Source organism: Mauremys reevesii, linkage group 2, assembly GCF_016161935.1.
Source record: "Mauremys reevesii isolate NIE-2019 linkage group 2, ASM1616193v1, whole genome shotgun sequence".
NCBI classification, from domain to species: Eukaryota; Metazoa; Chordata; order Testudines; family Geoemydidae; genus Mauremys; species Mauremys reevesii.
This window is the reverse complement of record NC_052624.1, coordinates 72,187,648-72,207,760: the sequence shown is the minus strand read 5'-3', so window position 1 is coordinate 72,207,760 and position 20,113 is coordinate 72,187,648.

The window sequence follows — 20,113 nt, the reverse complement described above, 5'->3', positions numbered from 1 at the left end:
TCCAATGAAAACTTCATTTCAGTGTTCCTGACAGATCTACTTAAAATATCCCTGGGATTATGTAGCATTTAGAAGAACATAGCTACTATAGAACACCTGTAGACATTTTCCAACCATTAGCATTACTGCCCAAGTCCTATAAAAGGTGACCTGGTAATTTATTTGGAAAAATTAAGCTCCTTATATAACCATCTCCATTCACACCTTCTAAATCCCTGCTGAAATAATAGTTTTGTCTGTCCACAGAAAGTCCTGGAAGACAAAAGTCTAGAGCCATTTGTTTCTAATATTTAATCATTTTTATGTAATATGTTATCTGCCATTACTGACACACAAATGACCAAAAGAGAGCACAGAGATTCCACCACTGGTAAATAGATATGGCAGATTTGTTTCAGTCCAATTTGAGAACTGTATGGATTCTCAGTGTAACGTATAGACGTGTGTGTGTGTGTGAGAGAGAGCGAGAGAGATCTCATCTACATTATTTAGACAGATCAATTATAAGACAAAAGTGGCTATTAATGGCACTTCATTCTTGTTAGACAGTGATTGGAATACTGAAAACCCCTCATTATAAGATAGTATCAAATCTCTTGGAGACGGTATAAACTTGATTGAAAGTATTGCCCTACAAACACACATTGGCGGGGAGGGATAGCTCAGTGGTTTGAGCATTAGCCTACTAAACCCAGGTTTGTGAGTTCAATCCTTGAGGAGGCCACTTAGGGAGCTGGGGCAAAAATTGGTCCTGCTAGTGAAGGCAGGGGGCTGGACTCAATGACCTTTCAAGGTCCCTTCCAGTTCTAGGAGTTTGGTAATCTCCTATTATTACCTATGCTGGATCAGACTGCATCGAGTCCAGTATCCTGCAACAGTGACCAGAAGAAGGTGCAAGAAGCCCTGTAGATGGCAGTTACAGGATAACCTGCCTCCATGGAAAGTTTCTTTTTAATACCCATTAATTAGTTGTGTTATGCCTTGAAGAAGTATGTGGTTTTATGTCCTTTCCAAAACCTTTAGTAGTTTTGCTTAAGGTTTTTTTTTTAAACCTTGTTATTGTAATAGTAACTAAAATTAATAGACTATAAGGATATAACATGAAGTGATTGAAAATAAATTCATATATATTGGCTCAAAAGACAAAATATGGTGGAATATGATACTAATATGATACTGTAAAAAATTTGATATGTTAGGAGCAGTGTGTGGTGGGGGAATAGCTTTTCTCCCGCCCCCATATATGTGAGGGCTAAAACCAGGCTTGATATTCTTTAAAGTAAGGAAAGAAAAGTTGAATTTAGGTAAGGGGAAAACTTCACTAGATTAAGTCATGGAATAAATTGCCCGGCAAGGTCACTGACTTACCATCAGAGGACAGTGGAGCAAGGATGATAAATTCTAGCAGCATTAGTGTCGAGGAAGAGCCCCTCCAGATGGGCTGGGCGACCCTATCACCCATGCTTCTGTGTCTATTCTAATTCTGAAACAATTGAAAGTAACCTTCAGTTAACCTGCATGTTTGTAAAACTTGATGCATGGTTCCTGAACAGGCTCAGAAACCACTGCCCTCCATGCCATTCGTTAGCTAATGGGTTGGAAAAAAACCGACAGTACAGACGGGCTAAAAATTACTTACTCGACGTTATGGCCATCATAAACTTTCCTAGTGAAAACACTGGGCTCTCCGTGCCATTGTCATATACCACAGTTTTCCATTTATCCTAACTGGTTCTGAGCAGGTCAGCAGATTTGTGTCATAGGTAATCAGATTGGATCACTTAATGGACAATAATATGACTAATGCCAAGGCTGTAGAACAAGAGTCTGTTCTGTTTTGTAGTTCTTCTTGCAAACATAAGGATTTGCTGATATTTTTTTTTCTGTGTTCCCACTTTTGCAGAGGCATAACAGTTCATCCTTTGCCTTAACTTTCTTGAGTCAGTGTGTTTTACTGCATGTTTAAGGGAATGTTCTAACCTCCCTTATAGCAGAGTTCCTACTGATTTCATTATGTGTTTTACACCTACTGAATCATGTGGGGGGAGGTGGCTTCAGTAATAATAGCAGTAAATGTAATAGCTATGGGCCATATCCTGAAGTCCTTAGTTTCTATGCACTCTTTTTCCCAGGCAAATTCCTCTAGTGCCACAAAGTGCTTTAGTTAAGTCTCTTAACACCCCTAGGTACTGTATGGAATATAAGGATCAATTTACCTGCCACTAAGGTAAAATGGAGCACCTCTTTAACAGCGCATAGCAATCTACCCAGTGTTTAGGCTAGGAAGTGAAAAATATCACCTACAATTGAAACTACATGGGGAATTTAGACAGGAAGAATATAACTTCCCAGGATGGTCATGGGAGCATGAATGAGCACAAGGGGGAAGAGTCTCAGTTTGCTGTCTCATCCAAATATGCCCTCTGCCTACAGTGCTGTCCTTAAATTCAGTCAGTTCAGCAAGATCATCTGATAAAACAAACATGAATGCAAAAGAAAAATTAGCAAATATGGGTGAGGTTTTCAAAATGTTGAGTGCCGTTGAAACTTCCACCCCAGATGTGTGTTTGTGTGGGTCTGCAGTACATGTGCACATATCTCGGTGTGTGTACATCTGTAAGTGTATAGGCTGATTTTTTTCCCCTAAACTACTGAGCGTGCATCCTCTGAAAATCAGGCCCCTTTAAGGTGTCTGGAATTGGGTGTCCAAAATCACTAGTCATTTTCTAAAACGTAGGGCATTTCTGTGTGTGTGTGTGTGTGTGTGTGTGTGTGTGTGTGTGTGTGTGTGTGTGTGTGCGCGCGCACGCATGTGGTTACTATTTTTTAAAAAACTCAAAATGATTAAAATAGCTGGGCAGAAGATAAAGAGTGAGGAGTTGTTGTTGGAAAACCAAAATGGGGAAGCTGCCATTCATTTACATTTGTGTCCCAGGCCCAATGAAATCTGATTCCTGATGGTAGAAGAGGACAGAAAGCGTTAACACACTTTCCAACATAATGGTAAAGATTCAGAAAAACAGAAAATTCTCTGAGGAGGAGTCCTGCACTCAACACTAGGTACAATGCAGAAATAATAGGTTACAAAAAGGCGGGGAGGGAGGAATAAAAGACAAAATTTGCATTTATTAAAGCTAGTCACTATTTAACAGAGCCACAAATTCTTTTTTTGTCAGGGAGGCTCAGATGTTTAGGCTGCGGATGGAAGGTGTTAGAAAACCTTTACTCTTCTAATTGATAAGGCACTTTCTATAGTATCAATCAGGAAGGCAAGCCTTGGAGATCAGATGCATGTTTTCTCAAAAATGGAAATCTGTAATGAAGACAGCAGGATCCCAGTTTCTGTGTCACGGTTTCACTAGTATAACTTGTGGGCTAAATGTTGCAGGCTAGTGCAAAGCCTATTAAAAGAAGTTTGCAAATTACCACCAGGTAATTGACACACTGTTGTATGAGTGAGAGAGAGAATTTCCAGATGACAGTTCGCCAAATGATATATAAAATATACATTTCCATAACATGCATTCTTTTGGGGGAGGTACTGGGAATAAGGAAAATGGTCTGGGGTTGTGCAGAATTTATTTTTCTCTGAATCATTCTAATATTTATTAATATTAGAGAGCTATCTTATAAGCTGCTCCTTAACTCCTTTTTTGATGGCACTGAACACTGGTTGTTATGCTGAAAGAAAAAAAAACTGATAAGAAAATGGATCAGTATCCAAATAAGATTTCAAAATTGAATATTTCCAACTGGTTTTGTGATAAGGAGAGTCTGCTAGAAATGGAGTAAATATATATGGAGAGGCGCACCATCCATCAGGAAATGTTGACATAATATATTGTTATGTATAATACATCACTCCACTCTTCCATTGAAGCTGTGGAAAAAGAACCTATTTGTTAGGTGCTTCAGACTCAGTTCTGTGCCAGTGAGAGAATGTTGGAGCTACCTAAAGTCACAAAGTCAGTTGCACAATAGTCATCACCTGTACACCACTGTGCCGCAGAGACTTTCTATTTTCAGCTTTTCACTCCTGTACAAGTGATACATCTAAGCCTAAAGAGGACTTATTGTAAACTCTCATGACCTCTCTTGTGTATCTTTCCTGTTTATGCTACGGTTATTATAAAAGGAATTTCACATAAAGCTCAGGTGTGGTTTTTATGTTGCTAAACTTTTTAAATGTATAATTTTGCACCCTTTTCAGCAAAATTTTGATTCCTAACATACAGAATCCAAGTTCCCATGATTACTTAGAAAACGTACCTCTCATAGATGGTAAATAGTGCCCTCCTACCAACCATTAGGCTGTTGCTTTCTAGCCTGTTTCAGAATGAACGAACATTGAACCAACGGGCATATGATACAAGTACTTTGCAGCAAACATGTTGCCTTTGTTTAAATTTGTTACAGGTTTTAACTTATAAATAATTAGACTACATAAAATCAGGGCCATTATGTGTGAGGATTTTATATAGAAAGGAAGAATGCATTTCTGTCTAATAAGAAGTCAGCCAAAGAAACAGTAGACAATCAATGATGCCTAAACCTAGCGTGTCTCAAAAAATAATATAGTTGAGGATATTTTCAAAAGGACTGATGCCTGTAGTGGTCATTTGTGCCTGTAAAATTTGAGTCTCCTTGAGCAACATTTCTAGTCAGGCACACAGATTTTCACTCCCAAAAAATTGCAGGCAGTCTCAGGTATTGGACATCTAAATGCTGTTGTTTGCACTTGTCACTTATTTAAACTGCAATTTTATAAATTTCCCAAATTAGAGGCCATTTTAAAATATTTGGCCATCTATGTCTGGTTAGTTAGGTCTGCATTTATATAACATATATTGCTTCAACCCCCCCATATTTGCTCTTTCCCTTCTCCCCTTCATGTTGAAATAAAGTGCCATCTGATGGAACCCACTGGGTGGTTGTTGTGTCCTTATGATTTGCTTGTCTGTCCTTGTGTATCCTTTTGCAAAACCCCAATCTGTTCCTATAATTTGAAAAGCATCTTATTAACCAGTGTCACTCACCCTGGAGGAAGAGTCTCTAGATGGGAGGCCCGTAAGTTAGACCTCCTGTATAAATAAACTTGGTCTGCACCCTGCTCCCCCACCCTTTCCAGCATTTGCATCTGCCACTCTTCTAGCCTGGGGTGGATGGGTACATAATATATGTAGTAGCTATATCCATATCTTCCTTTTTTAAAAGGTTAGATTGCTTTTAGCTTATCTACATTTTGTTGAACATATTATTGCTGCTATTTTATGACACCAGACTTCCCTTTATTCTGACAGCAGTACAGAAATACCCATAAGCTACAACATGATTTAAGCTATTTGTGACTGTTATGGTTAGGGAGCTCTGTAGAAAATGTTGATTTCATTTCAATCCAAAGATTTAACATTTGTACAAATCTCTGGCTATGTGGAGAGGGGTTCTTTTATTTCCTCTGTCACAATGATCTGAAAAACCATTATTAAACTTGAAGGCATAGGTGACAAATATAACAAGAAGTATGTGATATTATATTTTATTACGACCTTTTACTTGCAGTGAAAAGAAACAGCATAAGAGACAGGGTATCTTTGCACTTGGAAACTGCAGTCAGAAAAATAATTGCCCATTGTGTGAGCTGCTGTCCGTTAACATGACAAGCGATGTGCAAACCTCATAAAGCTTGGAGTCTGGGTTCAGTTAGGAGAAGAACATAATCATTTGGACTAGAGATGGGCTCAAGCAGCAATATTCAGCTATGGAGCCAAATTTGGAGCTAACTAAATTTCAGGGAAGCTCTGTCTGAGGTGTGTTAATCAGATTATTACAAAGAGATGGGCTACTTGAAAAATCTGGACTCTCATGTTGAACTCTCCACACAGTTTGAGATGTTCAGATCCAAGGGTTTGTTTCAGCCCCATCTTTATCTTGGAAATTCAAAGCTTCTCAGTATTATCCAATATGGAGAAACAAGCAAAAAATTATTAAAAGTCAATGTACATTGGGTACCTCCTCTTTATGCATTTGAAAATCTTGCCCGACTCTTTTTTTTCCCCAACAACTCAAAAGAGGTTTGGTTCAGTTCAAATTTTGTGTGAAGTGTCAGCTACCAGCAGTTCTTATCCCTGGACAGCACCTTGAATTGCACCCAGAAAACAGGTGGCAGCCAATGCAATCTAACACTGTACCCATAAAGGAGAATTTTATGGTTCACTTGTCCCCAGAAGGCTCATGAGACATTACTTTCTTCTCCATTCAGGCAATATATTTCTTTCACTAATCTCGTATATGAAATATCCTATAATTAAGAACCAGTTATTTTCATTGCAAACCCATAATACTACAGTTTAGTATCCAGGTGCTTCTTAATATATAGGGTGAAATATAAAGCCAGCTCCAAGTTCTACTGAAGTCAATGGAAAGGATTTAATGGGAGTTGAATCACACCTGTCATTGACTATCTCTTTACTGCTGATTAAGATGGCATCTTGCATAGTAGGGCTTGACCATTACTTTCTTTACCTGGCTTTGATGGTTACAAGTAGAATCTAAGGGTGGAAAGTCCATCTCTAAAGGGCACGTTCTTCCATTTCAGTAGATATCTTCTAATACATTCATGTCTTAAACTTATTTGTACCCTCTGTCTCCATCATCTTTATGACAGACTGTGACACATGTTGGTATCTATATGAGGTCTGAAACCCCTCCCAATGTCTCATCCAAATCTTTCCTCCTCCTCCTACTTCCAGTGACGACCATAGGTTAATATCCCTTCCTTGTCAAACTGGTCCTTTCCTAAATCCTTGTATAACCTCTCGTCTCATAGGCACTGAATACAGTGATAAAAATGCCTTCTTTCCAGAGTCTTCCCAGCCCCCCTCCATCCCCCCAGGGATGAACACATTTAATTCAAGAAACCCATTCATTGTAGTGCAACTCCTATGAAATTTATGCAGTTACATCAGGGACAGATTTAGCCCCATGGAGTTTTTCCTCATGAAACAATCTTTCCATGCCCTCAAACTAGTATTTTGCTTTATCTACATTTTCTTTAACACTTGATACACTTTCAGCCTAGGTTACTAATAGGGAGCATAGTACTCAGTACCATCCTCTGGGCTTTACAGCCATAATTTCCTTTGATTTATTATTTGTTCTCTTATTTATATAGCCTAATACCATGTTAGCTTTTTTTCCTACAGCTGTGCTCTGGGCCTCTTATCTTTATAGAATTGCACACTGCAGTCCTTAAATCTCTTTCATACAAATCTCCACAGCTGCTGCATCTACATTTTCCTGGCATTTAACACCAACTTCCAGGCCTCTGACCATTTATCCAGTTTGCCCAGATCCTCCTGCAATCTCGTATCTTAACCTGTTCCAATTGCTCCTCCTTATCTACAAATCTGGAGATTACGTCAATTGATCCCCCTTTTTTAAAGTCCCTTGTATATAAATAGAATTGGCCCTAATTACTATAACGCCTCACTTTTTCTGACAGTTATTTTTTAGCCCAGGCTCTACCAGCAATTACCTACACTTTTCACCTTGCTCACTAGCTTCTTGTGTGGTATTTTTTTCAAAAGCCTTACTGAAACCCAGGGGCGGAAAGTCTTCTTGCCGTGTGTACATTGCAGTGCATTCTGTCAGGGATCTGGTGAAACATTAAAACAATCTACCATCCTTCTTCCTATATAGAGTGATTCATTAAAGCCGTATTTCTCTGCACCATCCTCATAGATTGCCCTGATACACAGATGACCTGTGACCCAGGAAACTTGAAGAAAGGTGGATAGAAGCACAATCCCATCCTGAACTCTACTGACTGCAGCATAAAGATTTTTTGAAATTCTCCAGTCACTGCCGTACTAGAGGTAAAGAAGCTTTTCTATGTGTTTAGGAATATATAAGTGCTTCCTTGACAAGGAATACTTGTTCACTGATTGGTTTGTTGTTTTTGTGGGTGGGGGAGGGAGAGGGTGAGTAGGTGGGTGGTACATGAGTGGGCAGCTGATGGTTTTTATGTCACAATCTTAATATAGAGTTGAAAAAAAAGAGAGAGATGTGGTTTAGTGATCAAAGCATAGGCCTAAGAAAAAGGTAGGCTTGAGTTCTAGTTTCTCCTCTCCTACCAATTTACTGTGTGGCCTTTAGCAAATCACTTAATCTCTCTGCTTCACTTCCCCATCTGTTGTAAAATTGGGGTTGTGAGAATTCATCTGTTAGTGCTGTGTTGTTGTTTAAGATGACAAATTACATTTGAAGTATAATGAGACTAAAAGGCTATTTATCCACACAGATGACTTAACTACTGTAAATAGGACTATACGGCACAACAATGGAAATGAAAGCTACTGCCTGCTCTTTGATCACATCTCCAGAGTGAATCCACACAGGGTGGGCCAATGCTTCAAGACCATTTCCATCGCTATTATACTAAATGTGGTGACACACTGTAGTATATGCTAATGTTACAATGGAAAGTAGATATTCTTTAATTAAGCTGTAGCATAATTCATTCTGGCTGAAAAGGTTCTATTCCTTACCACAGCAATTTATATAAACCTATTGAGTATACATCATTAGCAACATAGAAACTGACACTTTGCAGTATTTCTTCCCAAGTGAATGTTAAGCCAAATTGGACATTTTATTTATGCTTCAATTAAATCATTGTGATGCTATTTGATCTTTTCCGATCAGAATTTGGTTTGAAATTTTTTTTAAGAACTTACCCTTGGATGTGTAGTTTTAATAAATCTGCAGAAAGATCCTCTAAAATGCTCTCAGTGCTGAGATCCTTATTGTCTGATCTCTGTAAGTGTTGTGCAGTAGAACAGATGGCTCATTTTACAAATGATTGATGAGTAATACAACCGCAGACTGACGCAACATAGACTGTTGGAGTTGTATTAATTGTACATAATAAAGACAGTCTGCTGTGGGGAGAGCCTACCTCCATAACTACCAACAGTGACTGGGTTTTGACTGTGTGATCAACTTTTAAAAAATGTTTTCCAAAATCAAACCAAGCAAAAAGGATGGTCTTGTGGACAAAATGGATCTGGTTTCAACAGACCTGGTTTCAATGTATGGCTCTGCCATAGACTTTTGTGTGACCTTAGACAAGTCACTAGGACTCAGGAGATTTAGGCTGGATTCCCCATGCTACTGTTGTTAGTAGCTACCGGTGTGGTGCTCTGATCTTGTTCTATGATGATAACAGTCGGCTGCGTGCGTGTTCCCTCTGCGTGCTGTCCCGGCTCTGCGCAGATAGCTGACACAGTAAACCCTGAGAGAACCCCCAAAGACCACAGACTCTAGTAAGGTACGAAGGAACCCAAGCCAGGTTTATTATCAAACGAAGCACAGTAATAGTTTCGTATAGACTCTGCAGGACATACTACGAATATGTGCCCCCTAGCAATGGACACAGCTCAGTCAGTGGCGGGACTTTCCACTGCCCCCTAGGCTGGACAAAGACATGCACTCCGGGACCTACTTTTATACAGTTACAGGACAGATTACTCATCCCTCCTGATGTATTGAGGTACAACCTCTTGGCTCATTAGGGTGCTGTCTCCCCTTTGATCATTTTGTTCCAGACATACAGATCTATCCATCATGCTGTCCTGTCTTTAAAATGCACCTGCCTGTTCCTTGTTATGTCTATGGAGTGTCCTTGTATCAGGCTGTCCAGGTGCCATCTTGGCAAAAGTTCCTCTTATTAGTCCATATGTGTGAACGCACCTGCTTCTAACAACCCTCTTCTCGCCAGTTTCTGTGAGTGAGGCCTGCCTCTGGCTCACAGCCCAACTTTTGCTTAGCAGTGCCTGGAAGTACTTTGGTTCAGGCTTCAGGCTTTAGGCCTCAGACTAGGCCTCTGACACAAGAGTTTATGTTTCAGGGCCTCATCTTACTACAGCTACCACAGATTTCCTGTTTGAGATTGGGCAAGTCACTTAACTTCTCTGTGCCTCAGTTCCCCATCTGTTGTGACATGGCCATAATAGTACTTCTTTTCTCTACCTTTCTGGTTTGATTTTATGCTGTTTGGAGCAGGGACTTTCTCTTTCTATGTGGTAGTTTGTAGAATGGGACCCTAGTCCCAGCTGGGACCTCTATTCACTAATGCAATACAAATAATAATTAAAAAATGCCTGATAAGGAACACTGTGATAAGAGCAATGTTTTTGTGAGTAAGCGTGACCTTCCATGACTCATCGTGAGTAGACCTGAGTGGAGAATGGTTTTCCCATCCTGCAAAATAAAAAATAAAAAGCTGTGATTTTGAATTGAAAGTGGCACCACCTTTCAGAATTGTTTGCAAAAAAACAGGAAAAGAAACCCAGGTTGTTAGCAAAAACAAAGAGGAGTCCTTGTAGCACCTTAGAGATTAACAAATTTATTTGGGCATAAGCTTTCGTGGGCTAAAACCCACTTCATCAGATGCATGGAGTGGAAAATACAGTACTGAGGTATAAACAAACAGCATATGAAAAGATCGGAGTTGCCTTACCAAGTGGGGGGTCAGTGTTAATGAGCCAATTCAATTAAGGTGGAAGTCAGCTATTCTCAACATTCACTTTTGTAGGCTAATGAGGCCAATGTAATCAAGGTGGCCCATTTCAAATAGTTGACAAGAAAGTGTGAGTATCAGCAGGGGGAAATTAGTTTTTGTAGTGACCCATCCACTCCCAGTCTTTATTCAGGTCTAATTTGATGGTTTGCAAATTCATTCCAGTTCTGCAGGTGGTTAGGATAGTCACCTAGGATGTGGGAGACCCAGCTTTGCATCCCTGCTCTAAATTAGGCAGATCAGGGCCTTGAACCGGAGTTTCTCACATTCCAGGTGAATGACTCTAACCAGGGCTATTCAGGGGAGGGTCTCTCTCTCTCTGTCAAGCAATTCCATCCTGGACTCGAGACTTTTTTGGCAGAACTGACCCTTTCCTGTGAAGTTTTTTGTTTTGTTTTGGAGAATCAATATTTTCCAATGTTGCGATGTTTTTGTCGGAAAAAACCCCAATCTTCTGTACATGAGGGTTGTATGCAACATAGCTATGAGTACCTTGTGAAATGGAACATTCCAGTTGAATGGAAGAATCTCATATCGCACAACCACCATTATATATTTGTTTTATACAACGTGTTCCATCAGTGTAAGATCAAAATCATGCCTAAGGTCCTCTTCACTCTCACTGTCTAGAAGTGGACTTGATGAGATTTCAGTGTATTTTTTACACCCTTTCCCTGAAAAAGATATTTCACCCAACTGATTATTTTCTGCTTTAGTAATATGGACAATAATATATTCCTAAACTGGAAGCATGCTGACCAGATTGTCCCTACACCCTTCAATTTAAGCATGCTTTTCGATGATTGGCTTTTTTCCTAATTTTTCCTCCTACAGTATTACAATTTTTTTTCAAAAATCCAATGCCTTCTCTGAATAGATTTTTTTCTCCTACTCATCGTGGCCTTAATATTGCAAAACAATAGTCTCATTTCTAAATTAAATGTAACACATCATTGTGTTTCCAGTTTTTTAGTTTTTCTTTTGCTTCAGTGAATTATCATCAATCGTGTGCTATACAGCCTTGGTTTTGAAAAGTAATTTGAGGGGATTTCTAAATTAGTGACTTGATTTTTTTGTTTGTCTATTGGCCTAGCAGTAATTTCTTCTTGTTTTTATTATTTGGCTTGGAGACAAGCTACAAACTAACTGACTACAGAGAGTTCCATTTAAGGATGGGCAAACCCATTCATGAAAAATTACTGTCCTGAGCCTTTACTTATCTCACAAGTTGCTACTCAAACTTTTTCAAATTTAGATCAGTTTGGACAAGGACCCCCCCACCCACACACACACCCTCTACCCAGTTCCCACCATGACTGTGACTGGCTTCCTTCCTTGAAGCCTTAAAAGAGGCACCAAATTCTCTTTCTGTCTCCTTAAACCTTTTACAACATCTCAGATCACTTCTTCCTGCCCATACCACTATGTACCACCACAGACTCAGAAAATCCTTTTGCAGGGCCTTTCTGGGGTGCTTGCTGAATTGAAATCTTGTCTTCTTTAAAAAAAAGAACAGGAGTACTTGTGGCACCTTAGAGACTAACAAATGTATTTCAGCATAAGCTTTCATGGGCTACAGCTCACTTCTTTGGATGCATAGAATGGAACACACAGACAGGAGATATTTATACATACAGAGAACATGAAAAGGTGGAAGTATGCATACCAACTCGAAGAGTCCAATCAATTGAGATGAGCTATCGTGAGCAAGATCATCTTGAGGGATCATCTTTCAGGATAGGTTGTAGAGATGATCCCTCACTCTCACAGATCTTGGGAGACAGGCCAGCCCTCACTTACAGACAGCCTCCCAACCTGAAGCAAATACTCACCAGCAACCACACACCATACAACATAAACAATAACCCAGGAACCTATCCTTGCAACAAAACCCGATGCCAGCTCTGTCCACATATCTATTCAAGTGACACCATCACAGGACCTAATCACATCAGCCACGCCATCAGGGGCTCGTTCACCTGCACATCTACCAACGTGATATATGCCATCATGTGCCAGCAATGCCCCTCTGCCATGTAGCTTGGCCAAACCGGACAGTCTCTACGCAAAAGAATAAATGGACACAAATCTGACATCAGGAATCATAACATTCAAAAAGCAGTGGGAGAACACTTCAACCTCTCTAACCACTCAGTGACAGACTTGAAGGTGGCAATTTTGAAACAAAAAAACTTCAAAAACAGACTCCAAAGAGAGACTGCTGAACTCGAATTAATATGCAAATTAGATACAATTAACTTAGGTTTAAACAGAGACTGGGAATGGTTGGGTCATTACACTAATTGAATCTATTTCCCTATGTTAAGTTCTCCTCACACCTTCTATGGGTCATCTCAATTATCACTTCAAAGGTTTTTTTTCTCCTGCTTATGATAGCTCATCTCAATTGATTAGACTGTTCCAGCTGGTATGCATACTTCCACCTTTTCATGTTCTCTGTATGTATAAATATCTCCTGTCTGTGTGTTCCATTCTATGCATCCAAAGAAGTGAGCTGTAGCCCACGAAAGCTTATGCTGAAATAAATTTGTTAGTCTCAAAGGGTAGGTCTATACTTACCTGCCAGGTCGACGCGTAGCGTTCGACTTCTCGGAGTTTGAACTATCGCGTCTAATCTAGACACGATAGTTCGAACTCCGAACGCGCTCCCGTCGACTCCGGAACTCCACCACCGCAAACGGCGGTGGTGGAGTCGACGGGGGAGCCGCGGACTTCGATCCCGCAGTGTCTGGACAGGTAAGAAGTTCGAACTAAGGTAGTTCGACTTCAGCTACGCTATTCGCATAGCTGAAGTCGCGTACCTTAGTTCGACCCCCCACCCTAGTGTAGAACAGGCCTAAGTGCCACAAGTACTCCTGTTCTTTTTGCGGATACAGACTAACATGGCTGCTACTCTGAAACTTGTCTTCTCTGTGGCAACTCCCAGTGCACATATTTTGAATTGACCAGGGAAGCTAATGGATCCAGCAACAAGGACTTCAAAGGCGTGGGAGAAACAAGGGCTACTGTAGGATCATAAGCTGGGAAGAAGAGAGGTTGAGAAAGGAGTGTAATAGGCATGGAGGGGTAAGTCAGTGATATTTGGAGAAAATAAGCCCCCAAAAGTTTGGATGGTCTTTGGAAGTTCAGCCATCGCTAATTGCTGAATGTCATACTCAGGTCTAACAAAAACAAAGAGGAGTCCTTGTGGCACCCTAGAGACTAATAAATTTACTTGGCCATAAGCTTTCGTGGGCTAAGACCCACTTCATCAGATGCATGGAGTGGAAAATACAGTAGGAAGATATATATACACAGTACATGAAAAGATGGGAGTTGCCTTACCAATTCTAACAAGACAATTCAATTAAAGTGGGCTATTATCAAAAGGAGGAAAAATCACTTTTGTAGTGGTAATCAGGGTGGCCCATTTCAAACAGTTGACAAGAAGGTGTGAGTACTCAGGTCTGGCTATTTGGCCTCTTCCAATCCACTTGTTAGGCCACTGTTTGCTTTTATCTGTTGTTGTTCTCACTGAACTCTTCCATCAGGGGATGCAATGAGACTCCCTAATCTTAAATTTTCTGAAGGGTTAATTAGGCTCTTAGGCTGGAAACTCACCCATTTACATGTCTTCTGCTGCTGCTTGCTGGAACTTGCAGGGCTGTTTCATGGGCCACATGAACTCCTCAGGGTTAAAGACTCCCACCTCCAACAGTTGCTATTTGTTGTGAACGGAAGTGACAGTTCCATCTCTAATTTATTTATCAGGCTGCTGTGAACTGGGTCCTTTTCTGCTTCTTAACTGTTTCTGGCACTATCTAGTGCATTCAAGGCTGTTTGAGCTTGTCCCTTTGGTGGCACATAGCACCTCCCATACAGAAACTCAGGGAAGGCCGTATCAGACAGCTAAAGTAGAGCAGCACACAGTGTAGTGTGATTTTTTTTTCTTTGCTACAAAGTACTGTGGGTTGGAAAGAGTGGGCATTTTCCAGTGTGCCTAGATGAGAAAAATCCCCCACAGCTGGTGCGGCAAAGAACTGTGCCATTGTTATGACTGCTCTGTTCCGTGAAGGAACATAAGATCTTTTGATATTCATCTGGTCCTGCTGCACGGTCTGCCAGCATTTGCAAAGAACAGCCCAGTTCTCATCTGTTCAAAATATTGCCATTCTTTCTGAATGCTGATTACTTAAGCAGATAGCAAGGCAGTGCCGTGTGAGTTTCAAAGGCTGTGGCAATGGAATAGCAGTGGCACACTGAAGTGTAAATGACATCAAGTGGGACAGGCAGGTGGCTTGTGCTTCACACAGCCCAGAGAATGCCATTTAACAGCAGAACATATAGGAAGAACTCATTTAACAGAAATCTGTCGACAGCCTTGCTGCTCACCTCACGTGATGCAGCCGGAGCTGGAGGTAGAGGTCTCAACAGACTAACTCAGAGGCACTACAGACAAATGTCTTGAGCCCTAGATTCTGGAGTCCTGCTCTAACTTCAGAATCTCAGCTTTCTTTTTTAACTAAAAAAAAAAATACATTTCTAGCTCTCATGGTTTGAAAGGAAACCTGGACACCTGACCTGAATGTAATTGGTGCAGTGATGTCTACCTTAGTCTGCAGACAGCCTGAAACAATGGCTTCTCTGGGAGGGATGGAGTGCTTCTTTCTTCTCAATGGAGTATTAATTCTGATGCCTGCTGTTCTTGGAGCCCCTGGCAACACCACCCCAGCAGGGGATTTTGTGCGAGTGGGTCCTTACTGCTTCCACCCCACTATAGCTCTGTGGGTGGTGTCAGCGGCCAACAGAAACGCCTCTGCTTGGTTGGATGGGATTGGAATCCTCCATCCTCTGGGAAGGATCCAGCCTAGTTGACAAGGAATGATGGTCCAGCAGGAAGCCTGCTCAATGGATAGTGGTGAGATCCTCCCCCCTTCAATCCTAGCAGATGTTTGGGATTCCTTTCACTGCCGCCCCAAGGAAGGATAGGCCCACAGTGACAGGGGCATGACCATAGCATAGAGATGCGACCACTACATGGGGGATATGTGCCTAGGGCTCTGGTTTGCTTCAATCTGACCCTGCTGAACACTGAGAACAAGGACTGGATCTGAGATGTAGTGAGCAGGGGTGGCTCCAGCTTTTTTGCTGCCCCAAGCGGCGAAGCAAAAAAAAACAAAAAACCCCGCGATTGGCGGCACTTCAGTGGCCGGTCCTTTCCTACAAGAGGGACTGAGGGACCCACTACTGGATTGCTGCCAAAGACCCAGACGTGCTGCCCCTTGTCACTGGCCACTCCAAGCACCTGCTTGGTTCACTGGTGCCTGGAGCCGGCCCTGGTAGCGAGTCCTTTGTAATCCCTACTGCAAGGTAAATGTAAACCCAGAACTAGAGGGCTGGAACTCTGCTGCCTTTGTAGGGGAAAAGGGGGAAAACTAGTTTGAGCCAGCCTCATGTGTGAGTCGCAGTGCTGCTCACCCATAGTTCCACACACTGATTTGTTGCTTTAGTTGGAATTTGTCTATGGCCTGATTGTAGAAATGATAGAAACTGTTGCTGTGCCTGTACTCATGGAAGGGCATAGGAATTGTGCCCTGGGTCACCCTGAGCTTGTAAGTGGTGGACTCTGGTTCGGGAATAGGATTCACGTTCAGCATCCAAGAGCTGTATTCTAGAGGCTGGGAGCTTTCTTTCCAACAGCAAGAACTTTGTGCAGGGGTCAGTTTTGCTCTGGGTTCCCTAGCTGGAGATTTTGAATGAATACTGTGTATGCAGTTTTGTGGGAGTGGGCAAGTCTGGACTAGCAGCAGCATAGAGCTGACTTCACAGCAACGTCTGACCAGACTGGCAGAGCCGATATCATGGAGCTGGGCCAGGTAGCTACAACTTAGAGCAGACCTTCATGGTGCAGACTTCTCTGGACTGGAATAGACAGGTGGAGGAGAGCCCCCATGATGCCTCCCATCTTACCCCCCACCACTGCTGTGGCTACCACTGAGTCTAACAGGGTTTTTAGATGAATGGGGATTGTTGTGTGATGAAGTCCTGGATCTCAATAAACTGGGCAATTAGTACTTGGAAGCATGGGGTTGGCCATACTCTTGACATACTGGTTACCTTTGACTCTTGTATGTAAGCATGTTACCATGGTCCTTTTACCTGGGTTTCTCCTTTCCCCCCTAAATTAAAAGGTATCTGTGGTTTGGTGTTCCCTAGGACTCCGGAGTGGTGCTGAGTGGGGATGAACCACCTGACAAGATGCTCAGGGAGTTTCCAATCTCCTTTGTTTCCAAGAGCTGGAAGGAGGAGTATGACAGGGTGGGGTCTTGAGTCATTGTTTTATTCGTATTAGAAAGGATCCCTACACTTATTATTAAACTTGGCCCTTGTTGCTGCCATTGGCATTGGGCAGGAGGGCTACATCAACCATAATTATTATCAATAACAGTATTTACATGTACATGAACTGAACCTGTAGAGCTATGCTCACGGGGCTGGAGTCTTCTCCATTGCTGCAGGGAGGTACAAATTGCATCCTCTCCAGCTGCAGTGATCATTGTGCCTAAGGGGAAATTCTGCCATGGGAAGGCAGATTTCAACTCTCACCCCAGGCTCCTTTGTAACCTCACAAAGGAAGGCTGCTGTTGGGAGATACACCAGATCAGTACTATTCCCAGATGCCATGGCCACGCAGCACTACCCTGCTGAGACCGCGCTGGTTAAAAAACGCCTAGCCACCCCCAAAACTCTCATCCACTTGGCTATCAGAGATGAACCTTTCAGCAAGGTTAAAGAAGCCCAGCCTAGCTCAAGACTCCTGACACTTGTTGAAGCTAGATAACATCTTATTTCTATGACATTATTTCCCTTCAAATTGAAGGCTATATTATTGTCTGGTAGATGAGAGGAGGGTGTGAGCAACTAACAGAAGATAAAATTGAGGCGAGGTCTGGAACCTGTAGATTTGCACAGTTTACAATAAATGAGAAACTATACAGAGAACATGTTTAAATACCATGTGACTCTTTCACAGATATTAATGCATCACACATGTATATTTGATCATGCTGATCCGCAAACACTAATGGTCAGTTGCACTCTACAGACCTTGACATTGGCTAACAAATGACTTGCCATATAAATAGTGACACTGGGTGAAATAGAAAGCAGAAGATATCTTGGAGTTTCAGTATGTCATAAAGAGAACACAGTAAGTTTTTCCTGTAGAAAATCCATAGGAACTTTAAGTAAAATTTGGGAACATCCAGAAAATTTAATGCATAAACATCTTGGAGATTAGAAGAAATGGTTTGTTTTTGGTTTCCCCCTCTTCCCCTCCCCCCCTTCCTATCCCAACCTTTTATTTTCATCTCCTGGCTAAGATCAAATACAATGTCAGTTCATATAAATCTTCTCTCAGGTGTCACATCTTACTTTGGCAGGGAGAGGGGTGGGTTGGGTTGAGTGACCTCTGATACAGTGCAAGACTCTTCTATGTCCAACTTCTATGAGCCTAGACAAGCTAGATGGGGGATGGTGAGAGTCCAGGAGCATGTGTTATTCTTGACAGCGTAGTGAACCAGGAAAGAGACATAGGGAGGTGGCCAGCAGTGATACTAGCAGAAACAAGTATCAGAGGGGTAGCCGTCTTAGTCTGGATCTCTAAAAAGCAACAAAGAGTCCTGTGGCACCTTATAGACTAACAGATGTATTGGAGCATATGTGATGCCTGTGACCCGTTCCAGTTTCTCAGTGACTCCTGCTGCAGTTTGCTGTTCTTTCCCAGCAGTTCACTGAATTCATCTTGCAAGCGGCTGTTCACCTTTGTCCCAAGGTTTGCATTGCATCTCCAGGGCCGCCCAGAGGATTCAGGGGGCCTGGGGCAAAGCAATTTTGGGGGGGCCCCTTCCATAAAAAAATGGCAATACTAATACTAAATTGCCCCACTTGCTCCCCCACCGCAGGGGGCCCTGGGAAAAATAAACCTTCCGCATCTCGGCACAAACCCAGTTTTGAGAAAACTTCTTTACAAGGTATCACTGGTTCTCAGCATCAGCTAGTGCTAAAAGGCACTAAAGCTCATTAAAAGGGTTGGGCAAATATTTTCCGTCAAAATTTTTTTTGGATCGAAAACTAGGGGTTTTTAAAAAGCAGAAAAAAAATCACGGACAATGTCTGTTTTCCTTCAAAATTTGTTGTGGGTTTTTTAATTGAAAAGCTGAAGTTAGTCTGCCAAAACCTGAATATGGTTTGGGGTTTCGGAAGTGTGTGGCCAAATATTTGCTGCTTGCTGTGTTTGATTGTTTAAAGAAACACTAAAAAATTCTGCTTAAAAAAATCCAAAACTTTTGAACCACCTCAGCTTGTGACCAAATGCCTAAGCCCATCCAGTCAGAGATTTTTCCAGGTTTCTGATACTCTGCTGGCTTCCTTGACTCATATCTGTCTCCATAACTTTGGGTTCATTTAGGTTAGAACATAAGAACAGCCACACTGGGTCAAACCAAAGGCCATCCTGCCCAGTATCCTGTCTACTGACAACGGCCAATGCCAAGTGCCCCAGAGGGAGTGAACCTAAAAGGTAATGATCAAGTGATCTCTCCACTGCCATCCATCTCCACTTTCTGACAAACAGAGGCTAGGGACACCATTCGTTACCCATCCTGGCTAATAGCCATTAATGGACATAACCTCCATGCATTTATCTGTTTCCTAGAGACTGGCTCCATGGGGTCCCTCACAAACTGGAGACGATTACTGTGGATTTGTCTTTAGTATAGACTATGTACATACTCCACGAACTGAGCATTTGAGCTTGTTCCAGAATCTGGGATGAACCTATGTTGTGAAAACTGAAATGCTCAAAATAGCACATGCATGTGAATGGACACAGGGTGCTAAAATTAAATTAACCCAGGTGTGCTCAAACTGGGGGTCGGGACCCCTCAGGGGGTCACAAGGTTATTACTGGGGGTTGAAAGCTGTCAGCCTCCACCTCAAACCCTGCTTTGTCTCCAGCATTTATAAAAGTGTTAAATATATAAAAAAGTGTTTTCAATGTATGTGGGGGGGGGTCGCACTCAGAGGTTTGCTATGTGAAAGGGGTCACTAGGACAAAAAAGGTTGAGAACCACTGAATTAACCCCTCTGAAGCCTCAGGGAATGCAGGGGAGGGAGGGGGGGGTCTCTCTTGGTAGGGTCGGGAAGGAGGTAGGTGGTGTAGGATATTGCTCTTCTCATGTGATCCCTCCCCCAGTGGCTAATTTTAAATGAAGCTACCCTCCCCTGACATGAATCTCCCTATGGCACTGAAATTAAATATAGACTATAATTTGGCATTTGAGAAGTGAAAGGGATGGTAGCCCTAATGGAAAAGCTAACAGCTTGGCTCTTCTGCAAGCCTCAAACTGCTGAATGAGCTTTAGAGTAGGGAAGGCTGTGCCTCCCAAACAGCCTGGCCCTGCCCCCTCTCCGACCCCCACCCACTTCCTGCCCCCCGACTGCCCACCCCCCTCAGAATCCCCGACCCATCCT